Below are 23490 nucleotides of genomic sequence, written 5' to 3'. Positions count from 1 at the left end.
GAAGTTAGTGTGCTGTTTGAAGGGCAAGAGCACATGACAGCTGAGTCAAAGCTGTCAAGTTTCATTGATAAAGACCGTCTCTTCATGGAAATAGAAGTGCTTTTGGGAATGAAACTTGTGATGTTATGTGTGCTGCGCAAGTAGTGATTAAAGGGTTAAGCATAATACTTTGCCCCTGTGTCTTTAATAGAATTATGACTTTCTGTAACGTTAGTATGGAAAATCTGAATTCTATTACTTAGTTCGGGGGAGCTTAGAGTATTCATTACATATACAAAAAAAGGGTGCAACTAAAGAAATGTATTGTTAAAGATGAATTAAAAACCTTTTCTGCAGACAATACCGAAGTAAATTATTATTATTATTATTATTATTGCTGTATTCTATTAGGATTGATGTCTGCAAACTGCACCTCTCCAGATGTTTTCAACTACAACTCCTATACCACCGGTTATGATGGGACCTTTAGGCCAAAACAGACTGAAAATAGTATCGTTCTCAAATTTAAGGCAGTCTATCCAAATAGGAAGCAATCAAGGTTGACTTTCCAAGTGATAATATCGACTGGGCAGGTCAATTCACCCAGAATAGCATTTATGCTGGCTTCGTAACACTAACTAATCAAACTTGCTTTTTTCAGCAAACAATTCTTCTGAAACCGAATAGAGAAAAACTGGTATTTACTTCACCGACTTTTAGACAGCTCAGCAACAGAAAAGTTGCTTTACTCATTTGCAGCAGCATTAGCGTTCAGCTTAGCTATGGAGAGCCATTTCAAAGTTATTAATTTTCCATACGCAACATGGACATCCAACCCATTGCGTCACTCTGCATTCATTAGAAGAGTTGTCAAGCAAACACAAATATCAATGCACAAGATGGCAGCACTGATGTGTACCAGTTACAAGACTGCATTTAAGCAAACCTCCCCCTCCAAAGAAATGGGGGGGGAGGAAAATCTACAGGCGGTAATTGATAGTGCATGTAGTTGTTGTGCACCTAGAGTATGGTAGTGCACGATCTTGGTCAAGGAAGATGCCCTGCGGCCTAATTACTCATTGAGAATGAAAGGCCCCAGGTCGTGCCCTTTGGGTAGTGTTTGTAGTGGTAGCGCACCCAGTGTATGGTCGGAGGCAATACCTGGAAAACTTGCAGTGTATTGCAAATGGACCATGCCCTTTTCACAGTAAAGGTAGAATGCCTGGGCATGGCAGCAAACCACGCTCGCGAGTCCTTCTGGCAGAGGTACTGCACCCTTCCATGGCCACAAACCATGCTACAGGTCATTAACTACGTGACATGACCAAAGGCCATGTCCTCTGTGCATACTACAAGTAGTGTATTGACTTAGTAGCCTAAGGGTAGCTCAAGTAGAGGTAGTGAGCACAGGGCGTGGCCGCAGGGATGCTCTGTGTGCACTATTCATAGGACATCAATACACTTGGAGCATAGCCAAAGGTGAACTACCCACAAGGCACAGTCACAGGTCTGATGGGTGTATATCAATAATAATAAAAACTGCTATGAAATTCACCAGAGAAAAACACCTTTAGTTGAAGGGACATGAGGTTTAAACTGCAAAAACTTTACAAATTCACGAATTAAGGTAGCTACACAACCTTAACTCCACCCCATGCATCCACTAAGGGCAGGATGCCAAGGTATATACATAATGATTTGAGAAGAGTATGGGGTGGTAATTTTTTTTTCAGTGGAAATGTATGGGACTATAACAAAATGTCGACACTAAAATGCCGACCAGTACAGTTACTTCACTTTTGCCTCGTACCAAAATTCCGGCTGAAGTAGCAGTCAGAATTTTGGTCAGGAGCAAAAGCGGGTTCTCACAAAAAAAAAAAAATCCCACTACTCCGAATAAGGGTATCAGAGGTTGCAAGGGTGTCCCCCCGCTCTCCTTGTTCAGTATAATGGGAGTCGGGTGTTGTAGGGGTGTCCCCCGCTCTCCATTGCCTGGAGAGCGGGGGATGATCTATATTTTTTTTTAAAAACTAAAACAAAAAAGGACTCTGCAACGCCAATTTCGAGCCACGTTAGTGGAAAGGAACTGATGCCACCGAAAGATAAGTAGGGAGGGGATGCGGGCCAATGTGATCTATGTGATCACTGTGCCGGGCCGTAATTGAAGTCACCATTTTGAAAGTCGATATTATTCTTTTTAATCCCAGATTTGTTTTCGGATCACAAATTTTGGATCACATAGATCCGAAATGTATAGAACACACATCAGAACAAAGCATAAAGGCACCAGACCAAATGGTATAAATAGCATGGGTAGCATAGGTTTTAGAAGGCTTGGCCAAAAAGCCAGGTCTTCAAATAGCCTTCAAACCGGCAGAGATTGAAGGTCACAGATCTATTAAGGAGGTGTAAGGGAGGCATGGTATCACAAGTAGACACAAGAGTTGCAAGTTTCAAAACCTTTATTTTTAAATTCAAGGGGTTTGGAAAAAACCCTGTATGGCCCTATAACATCTCGACCATCAAATAATAAAGAAACAGTCCTAGTCAAACAATAAAGGCCTATACTAACAAAAGCCTAATGCCTGTCCTCACTTTAATACACGCCAATGTGATATAGGGATACGTAGCTAAAAAAATAAAAAAATAAATAAAAAATAAAAATAAAATCAGTGATGAAACGATGTCAGAACGGCAATATAAATTAGTATTCTTTTTTTTATTTTATGTACTTATTACAAACTTTTACATTATTTGAACCTTTTGCACAAAAGAAATATTTTTTTAAAAAAGAAAAGAAGTGGGAAAGAAAGAAAGGGGCAGGAGATATAGAAAAGTCAAATTACAATAAAATTCAAAAGTAATCAAGAATGGTGAGGAAGGAGAGTTCTTATGGCCAGTTCATACAAGAGGTCGGCAGTGATTAACAACCTCCAAACCATAAATCCAGTACAGCACTATCTTATCTGCTCCTCCACCTTCTGTTGCCATCACTTTACATTCTCCCCCCTTAGTATAAAAAGAAACTATCCTTCCCCTTTGAGCCGGATAGGCCCACTATTGATGCATATCTTTTAAAAATGTTTTCAATGCAAAAATGTATTTCAAATAATTTCCACTATAAAATCGTTCCCACGACTCTATCAGTAATGTTTAATTTTCAATCAAATCTCCCAAATATCTTGATCTCTGGGGTCTTAAAGTCGTGCTTTCCAATAGTAGATGTTGCAAGCTTTCCTTTTTCTCTCTGCAAAATCTACAAAGTGGGCCAGTATTCCCTTTTTGGCTTCTAGCAACAATGACTTCTTTGGTGTGCAGGATGTTCAGTCTAAACGAAAGGAATACATTTCGGTGTGTTGAATTTGGAAATCTTGTCAAATACTTTGAATTAAATTCTGACACCTGTTGTTAACTTTGGCCATCTTTCCTAATTTTGAAGCTACCATTCTTCTTTCCGTTTGGTTCCAGTCCACACATGTCATGATGCCTTCCCCCATGGACCCAGACCAAGTCCAGCAACCCCGGAAGCACGGATCAAGTTATTCCAAGCAAGCCCAACAACCCCTGCTAGGGGCTATTTGGGTGCAGTCCTGGCGTCTATGGCGCCAGGCTCATATGAAGAGTCAGTCCTGGAGCCATAGGCGCCAGGCTCATAGATTAAAACTTACCTGATGCAGACCATGCTGCAAACTTACCTGATGCAGACCATGCTGCAAGAGCTCCAAGCCAAAAGAGGCTTGGAAGGGACTACGTTACCTAGGGACTATTTTTTACTCGGGTGGGGCTGGGGAGGAATACTTACCTGGGACTACTTTGGAGGCTATTTAAACCACGCCCGAAGAGCAGCACGCGCTTCGTGTTATTCTGCATCCAGCAGCGTAATGCTCACCGTGCCTGCAAGTCTGCATCCAGTCTTCTGCCACGCCCGCCTCGAGTCTGGAGCTCCTAGAAAAAGGGAGAAAGAAGGAGAAAAGGTTAGAACAAGAGCAATACCTTTGATCCTTACCCGAATTCCCAATCCATCGTGCCTTCGAGCTGGAAGAAAGAAGTTATTTTATGCGCGTCACCTCGCCTGCTGCAGCACCGCGCTGAACTCACCGGCCTTCGCAGCATCTTCACATTCCACCGCGTCCTTCTGCATGTTCCCGCCGCACTCCAGCACCTAAGGGGAAGACAAGAACAGCAAGGCGAGCCAAGGGACTACACAGTGGCAATATTAGTTACCCCCCATAGACTTACCTGATTTTACCACGGGGGGTACTATTACTCTTCACGGGTCGGCGCAGCTTCCAGTGCATCCTCGCCGAACCCCGGCCCCTAAGGGGAAACAAAAGGACAGCAAGGTGAAACAAAGGGACAAACAAGGGGAAACCTCCTCACCACAATAGACTTACCTGATTTTACCGCCGGAGGCATTATTCCCAGAGACTTCATACTTTCTCTCAGCGCCTGAATAAGGGAAAAAGCAACAGGTTACAAATTGACATTATTTTATCGAACCGTGTTGGATAATACAAATCCTTACCTGAATATCACTGGTTGCCACGAGGAACTCTTCGCTAGGGTCAAGCTGCAACCTGCAAGGAATCGGACAGAGTGAAAGTCAGACATTTAAACTCTTACGAACTACATACTTACAGCGTCTTGCCGGGAATCTCAGAGTCAATATTGTTCTGGAACTCACCAATTCCTTCGTGCCAGTGAAGCAACTGGTTATCTACGGGCCCCTGCGCTCAATGCAGGATGGAGAGCTCATCTTTCGAAACCATCAGGTGAGACTATAAGAGGGGACATCAAAGGTGATCAGTGGGGGAGAACAGCGGAAGTGGGGGGGGGTTTAACGCTCAACTCCACGGGTGGTTAATTCCCTTTCTCCATTTGCAGAAGAATATTCCTACGGGCCAAGCAAACAAAGCTAGGTGGGCCAGTCCAGTCATCTCGACACTACGCGTCACATTGGTGGAGACCGCAGCTGTCCAGTTCAGATCGACGCCCCTGTGGGAGCCAGGTGAGCGTAACAACACACCACAATTTTTGTTTCATCTTTCCCGGGTTTATCTTCAACTGCAGTTCACTAGAGTCAATATCATTCAATATTTGTTTACAGTTTGCAATCCAGGCACACAGTACCTCATCTAGCGAGAACCCAGGTTTTTTTATTGAAAATTTCATATTGGGCTGGGCAGTCTTCCATAATTATTTTCCTGTAGAGTGTAAGCAAATTCCACATTACCCCTGAATGCATCGAAAGAAGACCCAGCTCCCACTTTATTGCTGCCATTGGTAGAGAGTTAGGTAGACCCATGATCTTTTTCCAAATAGAGACCTTCAAGGATTTCCCAAATTTCCCAAGAGGCACTTTCTGCCCCATAGGTCAGCACTGGTATCACCTTCGGTTGATAAAATCGAACAATAGGAAGTAATGAGAATTTTCCGTATCTCCTGTGGATCATTTGAGCCTTTGCCCTCAGATTCTCTCTTTTCCTTCCTTAGCTCCAGGGTCCATGGTTTATCATCAGTGTTTGCCATTATAAAACACTCCTAGATATTTTGTGACGGACACGACTCTCAGACTTTTTCTTGCCTCCAAGGTTCTGCAACACTACAATTTTGGATTTCCCGATGTTTATTTCTAGACCATTTTGATCTGTGTACTTCAGTACATTTTCCATGCTTCTTTGCAGGCCTATTGGCGTCTAGTATGGAAGCACTAGATCATCTGCGTAGATCATCCAGCCCAGCAGCAGGTTGTTGGTATATCTAAAGCCTCTTTTATATCGGAGATAAAAAGTCCAAAGAGAGTCAGCGCCAAAGAACAGCCTTGCTTCAGGCCTTTACTTGTCGGAATCTTTGAGGATTAGAGCTCTGCATTATTTAGCCTCACTTGAATCCCTATATCTTCATGTAAGGCTATCATGGGCTGCAGAAGCTCTTCTGGGCACCGCCACTTTCTTAATTTTTGCCAGAGGCGGTTCCGATCCACACTATCAAAAGCCTGTTTTAAGTCTATAAAGGCTAGATATAATGGCCTTCCGGTTTTTAATGCACAGATTTTTAGGATGTTGATTAGGAGCAAGTATACATTGTATACAACTCACTTGACGAAGTCAGTCAGTTTCTTGTCAAAGTTTCCCGTTTTTAATGCCCATTTATTCTGCCTTTTCAGCAGCATTGAGGCAAAGAGTTTCCGCAAAACATCCAGCAGGGCAATTGGACGATAGTTGAGTGGGTCCAAAACGCTCCCCCCTCTTAAAAATTTGAACCACCGTGGCATATTTCCAAGTAGACAGGATTTTCGCAGCCTTCAATATGCTTTGGAAAATGATAGAACAGAAATCTGACCAAAGATCCAGGCCTGCCTTTAGCATATAGTTTATCAGGCTGTCTGGTCCAGATGCTCGCGAACTACTCACATTTTTTATAAGTGCCAGTAATTCATCTCTTTCGACTTGCAGATTCCAAGATGACCGACCTGTTTATTCCAATATCAGTTTATGAGCACCTGGGGCATTGAATAATTGTCCATAGTGGCGAACCCAAACTTCTTCCGAGATAGGATTACATTGCAGCGCTTCCGGAGACGAGCCCAGGTTATTTCCCATTTACCAGAAGTTTGCCCATACAGCATCCATTCCCAGTCATTCTGGATGAGGGTAGATTTGTGGGATATCAACCAGTTTCGATATCATTGTTTCCGCTTCCTTATAGTTTCTGCTTTTATTACCTTTGCAGGTTCCCTCATTGCTTTTAGATCTTTTCTAAGCTCTCTTTTTTGTGACATTATTTGAGGGTCGTAGCTGTGTTTCCGGTGAAAGTAGGGTTTCTTTGTTGCCGATCTCTTCTCCATTTAACTACTGAGGAGCGGGGCATAGTCCCCCCCTCGTAGCTGAGCTTTAATATATCTGGCAAAATTACTGGTCAACGTTGGTATGTCCTTTGTTCTAATCTTCAGTCTATTTGGTCCGGGCTCGACTTCAATCCTTCCCTTGTTTACCCCATAATTTTCCTTTAGGGTTTTGCTCCAACTGATCTTAATAATGTCATAGTCACTCAGATCCGTCTTCACCACTTTCAACTAGGTGATTTCATCCAAGATATTGAGGGAAGTGAAGCAGTAATTTAAAGTGGCTGATTAGTTTCCCCGTCTCCAAGTTGCAGCACCTGGCATGTCTCCAGAAGTGTTCCCATTTACCATGTGGAACTCTATTTCTTCTATAGCCTTCATCCAGGAAAAGGTCCTCCCTTTCTTGGATTTACAGAGATCTTGATGCGGAATATTATTGGTAAACTCATATTTCAAACAGTCAATGTTCAGGTCGCCACATATCATTACTCTTAAATTAGGGTAGGTAGGTAGTTTTTTCTTATCTATTAGTTTCGGTACTTGGTCAACCAGGTTTACAGTTTCTGGATCTGCTGGGTTCCAATAGATGTTTATTAGTAGTAACCGCTTGTGGGTAACCGCTGCTCCAATCCCTAGAGCAATCATTAGATGTTGAATATACGGGCTCGGGTTCTGGTTTTCTATCACCTTCCAATCAGCCCATTTCTTATGATGGTTAACAAGCCAGATTTTGGGTGTCTAATTCCTTTCATCGCTGCATTGAAATATGCAGAGAAACCATCAATCATATGTTTCTCCCGCAGCCACGTCTCTTGCAAGCAGAAGATATCGGTTCTTTCCCAGTACAGGCTTGTCTTATTAAAAAGATGTTTAAAGCCTCTAGTGTTCCATGATAGTAATCGAGTAGGTGCCCTGTCCCTGTCTACAGGGAGCTACTTCTTATTCCCTGAGGCCACATATTCCGCAAGCCAATCCCATGAGTAATTTCTCACTGGTAATTTCTTGCCGCCTTCTTGTTTCACAAGAGGTACTTTTAACCCCAATAGTTGTGTTGAAACTTATTTTTAAGGGTTTAGCGTCATTATTGTAGTTATTATAGTTGTCCTTAAATCGGTCACTCCTCATATCTAAGAGTTGTTGTTTGTCCTGTCTTATGGAGGACTTTTTTCCTTTATCATTAGTCCATTCCAACTTTCTTCTCGTTGTTTGATCCTCTACTCTCATGGTTGTATTTTTTGCCTTTTCGAGTTAGTTTGTTCCAAAACCTAAGGATCTTATGTCGTGTGCCGCTTCCAGAATTTGGTTGCCCATGATATTTGAAGGAATATGGATACTAACACAATCCAGTTTTTCTTCAAAGTGGAATTCAACGACGGTTGTGTCCCATGTGGAAATCGACATCAGATTTGGTACATGATGGAACAGTTTGAGAATATTATTCCGATTTAGAATAAGCCTGTCCTCTATACTTCGAATACGTTCCAGAATAAGCACATTACCCATGGCCGCTTCATCTTTTCTTATTTTGGCGTGACCTTGATTCTTTACCTTTGCGAACTTCACGCTCTGATTGTTGTACTTTGATCCTTGTCTATTAATTTTAGTATTTGAGTTAGTTCTAGAATTATCTTCCGTCTCATTTCATTTGAAACTTACTTTTCTAGGGTTTTCTTCTGGTAATTTATGTTGATCATTTTGATGTTTTTTGATGGCCCTAGCTCTCCTCTCTTCCAAAAGGTATAACGCGCGGCCTCATGGGTGGATCCTGTGGGTGATTTGATGATTGGTTTCCGTGAAGTCACAGGTTTGGTACATAAGGCTCGGTGGTTCCATCTGTACCATTATCAATGCTGTTTTCTAAATGCTTCTCATCATCGTAATAGACAGATAGTTCCATCAGGTCTCGCTCCAAAATATCTGCTGGTAATGTACTATCCGACTTCTCTCGATCCTCCATACAGGATTCCTTGAGCCTGATTGAGGCTGCATCTGCTGTCAAGTCAGTGCTAGATTAGTATTAATTCTCGTCCCCACGTTGTACAGCACAGGATTATGTGGAACACTTGAGGAACACACTTTGGCTTGCGAACACAGTTAGGCGGCTGGCTCTGCCCTCCAGAGCCTTCTTGGACCTTCAAGTCTGAGTCACAATTTCACGAGTTTAACCTTTCGGGTTCCTCTCACCCAAGTACAGGTCATCCTTCAAGCTTCTACACAATTTCAGCAAAACAGTTTCTAGGTATAGTATTTGATCACAGTTCCCTATAGGTTCCCCTCAGTCAGGTTCAAACCTCCTTTCGTATTTTGATTTTGTTGTCGAAGACTTTTGAAACAGGAAGGATTTTTGCGTTTACCTCCACATGACCACTTCAACCATCCTTTCTTTCTTTAATTCCACTTCACATATTTTAGTTCAGTTCCAATGTCTTTTGGAAAATGTACTAGTTACCCAAGTCTTGGTTTCAAATGGGTCTCCCTCGGTCAGGTTCAGACCCTCCTTTTACTTTCACACACAGGTTCCCTCAGTTGGGCTCGGATACACTGCTACTTTGTATTTCGTATTCACAGTTCTTAACAATGGATTCACTTTCTCCAGCGGCTTATCTATGCTCGCGTAATTCTCAGATACTGTCGCAGGCATTTCAATTAAACACAGACAGGGGCTTTCTTTGCTTCATTCAACTCACTGGTTGTGTTAAGATGCTTTCTGTCTTTCCTGCCTTTGATGAAGGAGTCAGGCTGTTAACACTGCCGCTTGTGCGCCTCCCCAACTCTGCCATTCAACTGCAAGGGTGGCTGGTAACAATAGCGCTGGAGGGACTGCTCCTTCTCGTGCACCGCCTTGCTCAAAGTGTGCCTCAGTGTTCCACCTGTTAACCATGTGGGGAGAGTTAATAGGTATTAGGTGTATGTCCCCCGGTCAGCAGGTGAGTCCCCTGGAGCCCCTGGCCTCTCTTAAATCTTGGGCCTTCTTTTGGTAGCCCCTAGGCCCGCGCGTGCTGCCTAGCAGCCCCAGCTCCCTCTCCTGGTCCCCCGTCCCAAAGCCCACCTCCCAACCCCCTCGTGATTGGCTGATTCTCTGGCCTTAAAAGTTCCTCCCAGGGCAGCCCTCTGCCCAGCAGCCCCTGCGGCTAAGGGCCTCAAGGCAAAGGCCGGCTCCAAAAGAGGCGGATCCAAGAAGTGTCAGCAGGTGTCCACAGGGGAAGCCAAGGAAGCCAGCAGCCAATAGACACCAACAGAAACTGTGAGTGTGGCATGGGTGGGGCGTAGAGCAATTACTCTACTCCAGAAAGCCCTCGCCACTCTACCATACCTCTCCATAATGTAGACTGCCATAAAATTACAACATGCATACTTAGAGATTTGTGACCATCATCCTAAATCCATTGTTGGAGGCCCTGTAAATGTTGCATGGCACAACGCACTAACACACTAGCGGATGTTATCAAGTGCCACACTTAGATGGAATTTCTCAACCTTAGCTTGCGTCGCATTTGGATAGGATTGTAAATGTTAGCCTGTGTCACATCTAGATAGAATTGTAAGATTAGCTTGCGTCACATCTAGATAGAATTGTGAATGTTAGCCTGCGTCACATCTAGTTAGAATTGTGAAGGTTAGCATGTCCCACACTCAGCTGAAAGTCTTCGTTAGCATGCGTCGCATCTAGACAGGATTGTGAATGTTAGCGTGTGCCACTCTTACATTGAATAGTGAATTACGCCAACTAACCAATCCACTAACAATTTCATCCCTCTGCATACACCTCTCAAACTCTAACCAAACACAACCACAAGCCTTAAACGCAGCAAAATCGCACAAACTTCATAACACTCCAACAACAAAACACACCGCACATTGACTTGCACAACAGCACATGACGATTAACGATCGTAAAACATCCTAAACCCAGCCAACGGACCCACCGGGCTGAGGCTGCCAACAGCACAAATATCCTTTAACATTAACATTAAAGTTAAGTGCCTGACCCTGCCTGATCTCGTTAGAGGGACATGTCCAATGTATTGCACGGGTGGTAATCCCTTCAGCCTTAGAGAACCTCTTCCTCGGCTCAGTGTTTGTGTAGGAAAGGAGGTGGGGGGGTGGGGATTGGGAAGTTGGAATATCCCATAAAATAGGATTGGCTAGGGGTAATGGAAAGGGGGGGGGATACCGCATCTCTCCATTGGGTGTCTCACCCACTACCCGAGCACCCCTCACCCAGGTGATCCTCCAGCACTTGTCCACCCCCAGGGTCTGGATCCAAAGGCGATGTCTGTGCCCTGGCCACTAGAGCAAGGGATCCCCGGGGTCTGGACAGTGAAACACCCTCTGGTTTTTCACAGAATCAAGTCCTGATGTGCTCATTCAAAAGACTAAACGGAACACGCGTGTGTGCCATGAACAGCAAAAATCGTGTGTATAAAGGATTTGGAGGGGGGCAAGTAGATTTTTTTTAACATTTCATAATTGTGAGTTGAAAATAGGTAGCAGTGCATTTCCATGCAGTGCTTTGTGGACCAGTACCAAGGATGTAAAAGTGCATATTTATCAGGCTTGCAGAACTTTGAGGGTGGGGTGAATGTGGTAGTGGCTGGTTGCCAAATTCTCTAGTATTTGCATTTTATTTAGTAAAAATGTATAATGCATACATCGGAAATGCAATAAAATGGTGTGTGTGTGTGGTGGAACACAGAGCAAGAGAGAGAGAGCGCAACAAAGCGAGTCGGGCAAGAGCACCCAACAGGGGCGGGGAAGGGCCAAGAATGCGAGACAGGGGCAAGAGCATGCGACAAAGGGACGGGCCAGAAAGCATGCGATAGGTGAATGGGGCCAGTGAAGAGTGTGACAGTGGGGGGGGGGGGGGAGAGGGCGACGGCGCCCGACTGTGTGCAAAATGAAGAGCAGTGGACATAGTTAAGCATTTGGCTACAATTCATGAATTGCCAATAATACACTATGTGTAAAGACTGGCGGGGATAGTAGTTCAGACAAACTTTACTTCAATACTCTTCATCAGATCAAATGTTATTAGAAAATAGCCTCTGCATTCAAAATGCCTTTTAGTAACCATGGTGTTATACAACACTAAATGTTCTTTTACCGACACACACGGTTGGTTACTTATTTGGTCAATCGCATACTTTGTGTGCTTCCTTCCGAGTATACTGTGCATTGGGTTGCACTGAAGTTATAACCGACTTAAATTACAAACCAGAGCGGGAGGGCAATTGTTATTGTGTGCAGATGGATTGAGATGGTCCAGATTAGGATGCAGGTTCATAAAAAAAAAAAAAAAAAAGAAAAAAAAAAAAAAAATGCAGCCTCGTATCGTTTTCTGAAAGAGGGAGTGTTCATTGTTGGTATCTTCGGGGCACCCTGGCCAGTAGAGTAAGGCACGGGCCCAGCAACGCCCCAGGAATCACAGTGTGGAGGGCAGAAAAAAAAAAAGAAAAAAAAAAAAAAAAGACAGGGGGTCATGGGTAAGAGCCCTCCACTCATAGGGGTGGAGCTTAAAAGATTTGGGTGGCACAATTGCAGGAACTGCTGTTGGAAAGGCAGATTGCCTTCTTGTGTAAGGGCTGGGACAAGGAATGCGGAGGCAATGTGCTTAGCTGACAATACCCAGCTAGCGGTGCAAACGGAGGTGGAAATCTGACATCTGGAAAAACATTTCTCTAGATTCATAAAAGCTATCCATTTATGGATTACAGCTCTTTCCGGAGACAATAAGTTCCTAAAAATTAATGCATCTACATTACAGGGTAGGCAACACTAAGACCATACTTATGGATAAGTTAGGAAGTACATTTTAGCTAACCTTAGCCCCACTGGTCGAACCTGCACAAACTTGTATATATTCATATCAGTGGAACATTTTAGCTAAGAGTTAAGACAGACCAATTTATCATAACAAAGCCTATGAAATCTGGCAGGTGTGTGAAGTGACAAGAATCTTAACTCAGGTGTCCCTGTTCCTCCTGCAGATGTCACACGTGATGTGAACTTATTTTTTTTATTTCTTTTTATTGCATTTCACAGTATTCGTGTTTGCTTTGCGCAAAATCCAGTAATCAACCACCATAACCAAACGTACCTCCAGGATTAAAATAAAATTATAAAAAAGAAAAATATATTTTTTTTTAAACGCACATAATCCAAAAAAGAAAAAAGCAATAAACAAACAGAACAACAACTTACCAAGTACAAGCAACAAAAAACCACAAACAGCAAAGACTAAACCCAAAAGACCAGGAAAAACAACAATCGAAAGAGGACACCCACTAAGGAACACAACCCACACATCATGCCTCGCCACAAGAAAGACAAAGAAGCCAGAAAAGACAACAAAAATAATAAGAAATTCCAAACCACACGGGAAGGCACCGACCAGCATGATCCTACAACCCCAAAAAACTCGACAAACATCTGAGATGGCTCAAGGAGACATACAAATAACTGAGCAAATACAGACTACAATGCTTGCTACCTGTCCACATACGACAACATGGTAAACAGAAACAGTACAGCAACAACTAACCGAGAATCAACAAGCATCACAAATACAGACCCAACCAGGACACCAAACCAACCCAACCCGGTCTCCACCATGGACAATACCCAACCAGAACAAGGACCAAATTGGAATCCATCACACTTTACACCCCCTTTATCACCAAGACTGGAACAACAGAGGGGTAGCTACCCTATTTACCACCCCGAATGAACCAACCCGCCATAAACCTTATAGGTCTACTCGACAAAGAGACTGATCAACAAAGAACTACCCCACCCAAAAGACTCAACCGGGAAAAACCCACCTTGAACGGAAACCCAACCAACACCACACAGGTCAGAACAACCAATTCTAACTACAACACGAAAGGGAAATCAAGCAAACTACACTGCAGCCTCTTCAATGTTAGATCCATGGCAAAACACTAAACAAAAATAAATGACCTAAGCGAAGGTGGCACAGACGTGCTCTTCCTTACAGAAACCTGGCTATCAGACAACTATAAAAGCCACCGTGAACGAAGCAATACCCGACAATTATAAATTAATACACGCCAACGGAGAAAACTGAAGAAGAGGCGGAATCGCAATTATACACAAAAAAACATGCCTGAGCATCTCGAATCATTGTAACCAACGCAGAAGACTATGAATCCCTCCTAATCAAGATAGAACTCAACGACCAATCCAACATAGTATTCCTCCTGATCTACAGACCATCTTCTTACAACTCCAACTTTGCAACAAAACTAGCCGACAAGTCCGCCATGCTATCAACCCACCACAACAAGCGAGGGGAAAGAGATACCATTGATACAAACTTAGATCCAACTATTGAGCCTATCATCTGTTGTATCACCAAGGGCCGTGCCCAATTAGCACGAGCTAAAACATTGAAAACAAGACCAAAGAAAAGAAAACTGGCAGCAAAATTGTTCACAGAAGAACTCAAAAAACAACTGAAAAATGGAAACAAAATGGATAGAACAATACACCAGGCATGACAAAATAGAATACCAAAGACAACTCAAACTGTACAAAGCAACAGCCCTCAAAGCAAACAAAAAAAACCTCTACTATGCCACAAGAAAAGAATCGGCAAACAATTCACAGAAAGAACATTTCAAAATCAGAGATTAAAAAAAACTCTTCCAGCAAAAATTCCAAAACCTGTACACAAACAGTTTGTGACAAAATCACCAAACACCTGAGAGCAAAAATAGACAATACAGGAGACCATCAACCTAGTCATGGCAAATACAACCACTGGACCACAGAGACCAGACGGAACACAGATTAAAGCTAAAATCATCTGCCTATAACCAATCACAGAGGAAGCTTTCACCACACTGATCAAGGTAACCTACCTTGCAGGATCTCCAAGGGACCCCTGCCCCCCCCCCCGACGTCTTCAAAGGAATCCTCAACCGCAGAACCCCCATCAACACGCTTCCAGAACCTAATGAATCTATCACTCAAAAGAGGAATAGTACTGTCCTCCTTCAAATCAGCATACATCAAACCACTGATAAGATAAAAAAAAAGGTCAGAAAGCGCAGAAGACCCAAGCAACTACAGACGGATAGCTAACCTGTTCTACCCAGCGAAGATCCCGGAGAACCACATCTACAAAATCCATCATAAACACATCGAAACAAACGGAATGCTCAACCAATCACAAGTTGGCTTCAGATCGATGAGAGGAACAGAATCAGCACTTCTATCGATATGGGGCAACTTGAAAATAAAACGCAGATGACACCCAATCGGCCCTCCTTCTATTGGACACTTCAGCAGCTTTTGACACAATCAGCCATGAAACACTAATAAAAAGATTAATGGAATGTAGCACGCAGGAATCCACTAAAGTGGATTACCTTATTCCTAACAAACCGAATGAACCCCCCTATCTCCGTACACCCCAAACACCAAAAATATATCCTACGGAGTCCCACAGGGTTCCAGCCTCTACCCTCTACATGTGCCGACTGATGAAAATCATTTCATCCTACAGATTTACTGCCTACAACTACGCAACAACACAACTGATTGTGAAAACAGGAGCAAAATAACAACCCTCAACAACTGACTCACAGACATATACAACTGGATGACAACAAACAACCTCAAGCTGAACCCTGTAAAAATGGAAATAATGCTCTCACCCAGAGGGTTCGACGGAGGGAACCCATAATTAGACTGGCCAATCAGCGTGGGAACGCAAACAGAGACTACCAATGTAGTAAACAACCTAGGAATACTCATAGACAATGGACTATCACAGGAACCGCAAGTCAACGCAATCATCAAAAATTCTTCTTCCTCCTACAACTACTCAGATCCCAGATACTCACCAAGAAACCCCAAAGGGTGTAAAATACAGCAGCCAGGATCCTAATATGACTAAACAGAAGAGACCACATCACTCCAGTGCTGAAAACCCTACAATGGTTACCAGTAAAAAAGTGCATCAAATTCAAAGCACTCTGCATCGACCACAAAGCATTGCACAGACAAGGAGCAGAAATCCTCCAAGACAAGATTAGCCGGTATCGCCCAGGAAGGGAACGAAGATCCAGCAACGACCTACAAATAGAGGCAAAACATGACAAAAAAGGAAATTTGTCGGAACAGCGTTCTCACGTCTAATTGCTAACACCTGGAACAACATGCCCAAAGTAACCGCTCTGGCTATTCAGCAGACAATGACAGCCTAGAAGGGACACCAGCAACAACAACACTGCAGACAAACAACTAGAGAGGAGACGAGAGGGGCCAAAGAATCTCAAACAAGAACCTGGCTAGATACCGTCAAGTGGCATACAAAGGGCCGCCCCAGAGAGACCACAACGAACTGACCGACTTTACTAACCCTCTTCCCTTCCTGCTCCTCCTACATAACTGATGCCTCTACACCAAGATCTTGTGTAGAGGCGTCAGTTATGTTACATTCATAAACATACAGAGAACCATTACTATGCCGACATCCAGTGTGAACCACCCACATGCCCAATACCATCTAAAATGCAACAACACACCAAAATGCCAGACTACCTTACAGCTACGACCACCTGTGACTCGGAATCCCTTATGGACAATATCTAACCAATGCACACGACCTACCAATCATGACCACACAACACTAACACCAACACAAAACACTGCCACACACCCGAGGCATGACATCTTACCCATACAGTTACAATGTGCAAGGCCGCTCACAAGTGACCACTTCCAAAACACTCACAGACGCCAGTTACTCTAGGTTTTGAACCTATCCTCTCACCCTTTTCCCCCACTAACCCCCAACCACACTTTTTTGCAGATCCATGCAAGCGCCTGGAGAATGCCCCTGAGTGGTAGCGGTGCGGTACAAATCAACTGAACATAACAGCCAGTAATGATACTATAAGAAAACATGCCCATCATGGCTCTGCCTAACACTCCTGTTGGCTTTGCCCTTAAAAATTTCTTGTCATAACAAGAAAACATATCCAAACTGGTTGCATAATGCAGGCAAATCTAGATGCGTAATAATGCTTATGTTTGCTTTACCCTTGATACCCAGTGATAAAAGCCACGCCACAGTAAGAAATGGCTTGACTGGCTGCCCTAAATGCCAGTCTAGACACATAATAACACTCATCATGCTCGCTTTGTCATAGAATCCCAGTTAAAAAAAAATGCCATGCCACGGCAAAGAATGTCTAGACTGGGTGCCCCAAAATGCCAGTGCAGCCACATAAAAGCACATATCCTTTCTAAATATATATATATATTTTTTTTTAAACAGCATTCTGTTGATGGATACTAATTAAAAATAATTTAATCTCAATGTCTTATTTCACTCCCTAACCAAAGTGTGTGATCTGGGCCAAATCATTTAATCTCACAGTGTTTTATCGGAAGTGTCTGCAAGTGATCAGTTCATAGCTTCTATTATTATACGATTATGTTATAAGCAGTTATAAAAAATAGATACTCCCTCATGGTTTTAATAGCTATAGAGATGCTACCCATATAATAATAATAATAATAATAATAATATTATTAATGCCATTCGTACATTTCACACCACAAAGTTATTTGACACTCAATTACCTCATGGCAAAATATTATAATGTCACTTCCCTTGTTGTCTGAAAGTAGCAAAGACTGGTGATGCTTTTTCTGTGAAGTCACTTATGTTGTCAACGCATATGCAAAAGTGGATGTTTGCATATATGTTGTCCCACAGGGACTGGGCAGAGCTCTAACAGAGGAGTGTCCTGCATGTACAATGTCCTACTGTTTTTTTTGTGTGCTGGGTATGTGTTTAAATGTCATCTACCACTAATGTTACCAAAAAAAGTGTAAGAGTAGCAGGGGGCACAAATTACACCAGGCCTCTTCTAATGCTCTACCACGCCTAAAGTGTCCTGCAAAACCATTCTGTAAAGTTGGCCACCCTACGCCCAGGGAAATGTTGCACTCCAGGAACTGGGGCAACTGCGTCCCCGGGCTGCTGCCCACTTCGCCGAGGTCAAGAAACGGGCCTGATTATTATATATGTAGTCACTTACACCAGACCACGTTCTGTGTAGTAGCTGCACGTCTGTGAGCATTCCAGGACCTGAGCTGTACCTTAAATGAGCTTTGGGGCAGCTACTGTGTCTACGGTACTAACAACAACAGGCTGCCCTGTGTAATTTCACAACCAGATGTTTAGAAAGTCACCTACTTACAATGTTTAAATTCAACATGTGATAAGTACAATACAACAAATTACAGCTTCAACGTGCATTTGCAGAGGTTGCAAAAGGGCTCCTCTTAAAAATATAACAAAGGGGTGAGAAAGTCTAAGTTAACAGATGCTAAATGAAATGCATAGTAAAATTCACTACAAGAGCTCAATTGCATGCACTCACCTGATACTGCCTAGAATCACAAAGAGAGCGTTTCGTAAAGGATAGTGTATTGGTTCCTATCTGAGAAACGGACCATACCATGCCAACGCTCCGCCTCCACTTCATCACGTGGGCTGCTCTGCATCACGTGGGTTTCACGGACCAACGCAACGCTCCGCCTCCACTTTGTCACGTGGACTGCTCTGCATCACGTGGGTTTCACGGACCATCGCAACGCTCCGCCTCACTTCGTCAACTGGCTGGGCTGCTCTGCGTTTCATGGGTTTCAACGTTCGCTTGTCATCTTTTTTGCACGAGCGGTTGAGATCATTCCTTTACAAAGAACATTTCGTATAGTTATGGTAAGTCTTAAAGTCAACTCATGTTAGGTGTTACTTTAATAGAGAGCAGCAATATTGAGAAAGGGGTATTTTTGTGTATTTTGGAGGTCTGTAATGTGTATCGGGTGAGATTTACTTAAATTACATGCGATTCATTTCTTTTTTGGGTTTTCTCATGCAGGTGGGCGATTTCCCCGGGGGAGATGTGTTATGGATTGGGGTTGTACAACCCTCGTTCCTCCATTCCCAACGGCACTTCCACTGTATCAATGGACAGTACAGCGAATAGTTAGTTATCCTGCCCGCTGGAGAGGGGAGTTGGAGGATTTGTTATGTGCAGCAGATGGGGATAGGTTTTATGCAGACAGACGCGTTTGGGTACGAATTTTCGGCATACCGCTGCAGTTATTTTTTTCTCCGTCATGGGGGACGAGGTTGTTCATTTGCTCCTTTGTTTTGTGTGGCAGAGATGGCTAAAGAGAAGCGTTATATTGCTTTCATTATCAATCACACATTTAAAGTCCTTATGTGCCCCAATAGCTTTTGTTTGTTTAAATGTTTACGATACTTTCTAAAATGCCTTTTCTGTATGAGTGGGCTACTTCCCATTATTATGCAGGACTTTGCAGCTAGGGGCAAAAAAGGGCAATTTCTCTAATGGGAACTAGCCAGTGCCTTAAGTGGCACTACAAAATGAGCCAGGGCTCTTCAAGGGGGCGTGGCATAACGGCAGGGTCCTGGTGACCTGTTAGGCCACGCCCCTCTGACGAGCCCATCTCAATGGGCTACTGGCACCCTGCCAGGCAGCCTTTTGTAGAGATTAGCACCCTCTCCTCATGGGGGAGAGGGTGCTGATCTCTGCATTTTTTTTCTAAAGGCTTACCTGGCAGAGGACAGCGCCTCGCCTATTTAGCATTAATGGTGGCGCTGCCCCTCGCCAGCTGGTTAGGGGCAGCGTCACTATTAAGGCTGAAAGGGTGAGGCCGCTGGAAGCGGAGTCTGTTTTCTTGAAGACTGAATCCGCAAGAGCTTCAGGATTTAGAAAGCAAGGCCTCTGCTTCCAGCAAGCTCACGTTTTCTCCATAATGGTGGCTCCGGCCCACGTGCATCTCCTGCTTAAAGGGATGCCTTGCAGGTGCGGCGCCACCATTATGGCTGAAAGGCATTTTTTTTCTGAAGCCTGAAGCTTTCGCAAACGAGCGAGAGCTTCAGGATTCAGAAAAAAATACTTTTCGTGTAGTGGCCAGGGCTGGCAGGGGAGATTAGAGGGCCCCAGCAGGGCCCCGCCTCAAAACGAAATTTCAGAGACTGCCGGGGACGAGCCCCGGCAGGCCCTGGCCCGCTTAAAGCCCTGGAACTAGCCCACTCACACTGAAGCAGCTATTTCCCATCTGAGAAATGGCCCTAACAACCGATGGTTTGTTTCTCGTATGGGAACTAGTATCAACCCACACTGAACAGGCTAGTTCCCATTATTATGCAGGACCTGTCCGCTAGGGGAGCAAAAAGGGCCATTTCTCTAATGGGAACTAGCCTTCTCTGTGTGAGTGGGCTACTTCCCATTATTATGCAGGACTTGGCCACTAAGGGGCAAACAAGGGCCATTTCTCTAAAACTGTATTACTTGCCTTGCATTCTCTTCTAGTGTCCTCTGTTCGCATTCCACACCCATAACATTCCTTCTACTGACATGCCTAACGCCGTGAGGAGGCCCCCTTTCTTCTAGAGGACTTTATTCCCATGGCCACTTTCCATAGTCTAATATTACTCAACTAGAGTTGTATGGCCAAGTGTGAATGGTTCAGTTAGTCCCCCTCTAGTGCTGTTTATGAGCATGGGTTGACCCTCCTAGGATATACAAAGCATTGGTGCTATTAGGCATGAAGATTTGTTTGCTCTCCTGGCCAGAAAGACAATTTGTCTGTCCTGGACTTGAAGGTGCGCTGGCCCTCCTGGGCTTGTATTGTATTGTATTGTATTGTTTATTTGATAATGCGCACAAAACCCAGGGGTAGCCGGGCGCAGCAGGTACAAGGTTACTTAAGCTTGGGTTACATACAGAGTATAGGCGAGAAACAACATAACAGTGCAGTAAGAACATATCAATACACGCCGTGTGGAAGAAAAAAAAAACTAGCATATTATAGTTTTGAGGGAGTGTACAGGTATAGGTAAGAGAACAGAATCATTTTAGACAACGGTATCGTGGTCATTGGGTGCCACGAGAGTTAGTTGTCGTTTGTCCAGAGCCAGTTTTTTACCTTGCATCTAAAGTTGGAGTAGGGTAAGTTGGCTCTCAGTGCAATGGGCAGTGCGTTCCAGGCCTGGGCAGCTTTGACAGGGAAGCTTGCTACGCCCGCTTTGGAGCGTCTGAATCTAGGGGTTTCGAGCAGGTAGTGGTTAGTAGCCCTAGTATGGTGCCTGGATGATTTTCTAGTCAGTCTGGCTGAGATTTAGGGGGGAGCAGTGTTGTTGAGCCCTTTATGGGTAAGCGATAGTGTCTTGAGCAGGACTCTGTCGCTAATTTTGAGCCAGTGGTGGTCTTTCCTAACGGGTGAGATATGTGCTTTGCGGGGTATGTCAAGGGCTGCTCTAAGAGCGTTGTTTTGAAGGATTTGCATTTTATTTATGATGGATTTGTTGGCACCTGCATAGAGGGCATTGCAATAGTCCAGTTTGGACATGACTAATGCATTGGCAAGCATGATGCAGTTGGTTTTAGAGAGGTAAGTCTACAGGTCCTGATTAATTTGCAGGTGTACGCTGTAGAGGATGCCAGGGTGTTAACTTGTTTTTTGAGGGATAGAGTGGAATCGAGGTAAAAGCCCAGGGTTTTTACCTCAGTGGCCACCTTGATTGTGTTGCCATCTATGTTGAAATTACGATAGTTGGGGCTCAGTTTTTTTAGGTTGGAGTCGGAACCCAGTATTAATATCTCAGTTTTGTCGTCATTTAGGCAGTGGCCGTGGGAGGCCATCCATGCCTGAATGAGGAGGTAGATTTTGTTTACTAGAGCTGTATCTTTGACAAAGTTGCCTAATAGAGGTATGAGAATCTGCGTATCGTCCGCATAATTCGTGTAGGTTGCCCCTAATTTGTCAAGTTTGTCGAAGAGAGGCTTAGTAAAGATATTATACATAGTCGGGGAGACACATGAGCCTTGTGGGACACCACAAGTGATCTGGATTGGGTCCGCTGCTGCTACAGGGGAGAACACTCTCATCGAACGGTTGGCTAGGAAGGATTGTACCCATGCTATAGCTTCACTTGAGAAGTGAGCGGCAGACGCTAGATGGTTGCATAATACTGCGTGATCCACTAGGTCAAAGGCCGCTGACAGGTCAAGGAGGAGGAGCATAGCTGTATTACCTTTATCCTTCAGCTCGTCGATTTGTGTTTTGAGGTCAATGAGGGCTGTTTCGGTACTGTGCAGTGGTCTGAAGCCAGATTGCTGTGTACCTAACAGTTGGTGCGTTTCCAAATGGTTTTGGATTTGGAGGTAGGCTACTCTGTCAATGATTTTAAGGAGAAATGGGACTGTAGTAATAGGCCTGTAGTTAGTGGGGATAGCTGGGTCAAGTGTCTGTTTTTTGAGGAGGGGGAGAACCCAGGATCCTTTAAGGTTGGTAGGAACAGTGCTCGTGTTGAAGGAGGCATTGATAAGTTTCGAGATGAAGGGTGCTAGATCTCTAGCTGCATCCTTAATGATTTGCGCAGGGCAACTGTCGCCTTGGCAATTTGACGGTTTAAGGGACAGAATGACCTTTTCAGTTTCCAATATAGAGATATTGGTAAACCTGAAGGGTTTACCGTTGTTTTGGGAGGGTGTGCTGGGTAACTCCTTCAATGGGGTGGTGTGAGTACCGTGAGGGCTCAAGGAGGCTTTTTTCCTCAGCAATTTTAGATTGAAGGGTTATGATTTTATTTGCTAGAGCATTTTGGATGCTAGTGCACCAGGATTTGTCCTTGGGGACATTGTCTGTGGGGGCAATAGGGTTTTCCAATTCACGAAGAATAGTGAAGAGCTCTTTGGAGTTAGAATTGGCTTTACTGATTCTATGATTGAATGAGTCTTTTTTCGTTTGAATAATTTCCTTTTTGTATTTTTTGGCAAAGTTAGCAAGTGTGGTTTTATTGTCGGCAGAGGGAGTATGCCTCCAAATAGCTTGGAGTTTGCGTTTTTGGATACGCATTTGTTTGAGATGGGGGGTGAACCAAGAGTTAAGGTGAGTTTCACGTTTACTTTTATGAAGTTTGGTAGGGGCAATCAAGTCTAGAGCTTTGGTCATGGCGTTGTTAAATGATTCAACTAACTCAGTAGGGTTGGAATCATTAGGACTAGCTATGAGAGTTGGTAGGAGAAGTGGAAGTAGTTTTTCAGCTGTGATTTCTTTTTTACTTCTTGTTGGCATGGGGGGTGTTATTTTATTCTTATTGGGTTTGGGAGGTTCGATGTTGGCTGTGAAGCATATAAGATGATGGTCGGTCCATATTTGAGGTAGGATACTGGAGATGGTGATGTTGCAGTTGTGGTTGGCTATCCAGTCTAGCGTGCGGCCTTTTGTATGTGTAGGAGCTAGGACATTTTGGGTAATGTCGTGATTGGCTAGAATAGATTGGATTGCTTGTGCTTGTTTGTCTTCAGCGTCATTAAAGCCTAGGTTAAAGTCGCCTAGTAGAAGGAGCTGAGTGGAGTCTTTAATGCTGTCAGTGAGGAGGCTAGATAGGTCTTCCTCAAAGTTGCCTAGTGGGCCTGGTGGTCTGTACACAAGAAGTATTGTTAGTGTGCTGTTGTTTGAGATAGGTATTTTAGCTGAGAGAAGTTCGCACGATGTGAAAGCTGGGTGTGGGGTGAGTCTGGCAGCTAGATGTGTTTTGGTTATGATGGCCAGGCCACCTCCTCTAGTGTTGGGTCGGTCGACTC

At 43.9% G+C, this 23490-nt stretch overlaps 2 protein-coding genes across 7 annotated transcripts in view; one reads left to right on the top strand and one right to left on the bottom strand.

Moving 5' to 3' along the window:
* Positions 1–18354, bottom strand: part of ZNRD2 (zinc ribbon domain containing 2) — an 86230-nt gene extending 67876 nt beyond the window's left edge. The window contains exon 1 of the mRNA XM_069644848.1: positions 18247–18354. The gene's annotated coding sequence lies outside the window, so the exon portion shown is untranslated. The remainder of the gene's footprint in view (positions 1–18246) is intronic.
* The window catches only part of NTPCR (nucleoside-triphosphatase, cancer-related), a 164851-nt gene that overhangs the window by 101826 nt on the left and 39535 nt on the right, over positions 1–23490 (top strand). The window contains exon 1 of one of the 6 annotated variants that reach the window (XM_069644846.1): positions 18439–18587. The exons of 2 other annotated variants lie outside the window; for them this stretch is intronic. The gene's annotated coding sequence lies outside the window, so the exon portion shown is untranslated. Of the gene's footprint in view, positions 1–18438; positions 18588–23490 lie in introns of those variants that run through there. 3 more of the 6 variants (XM_069644844.1, XM_069644847.1, XM_069644845.1) reach the window with 3 other exon arrangements.

Source organism: Ambystoma mexicanum, chromosome 2p (genome assembly GCF_040938575.1).
Source record: "Ambystoma mexicanum isolate Mex_15411 chromosome 2p, UKY_AmexF1_1, whole genome shotgun sequence".
Lineage (NCBI taxonomy): Eukaryota > Metazoa > Chordata > Amphibia > Caudata > Ambystomatidae > Ambystoma > Ambystoma mexicanum.
This window is presented reverse-complemented; position numbering and strand designations above follow the sequence as displayed.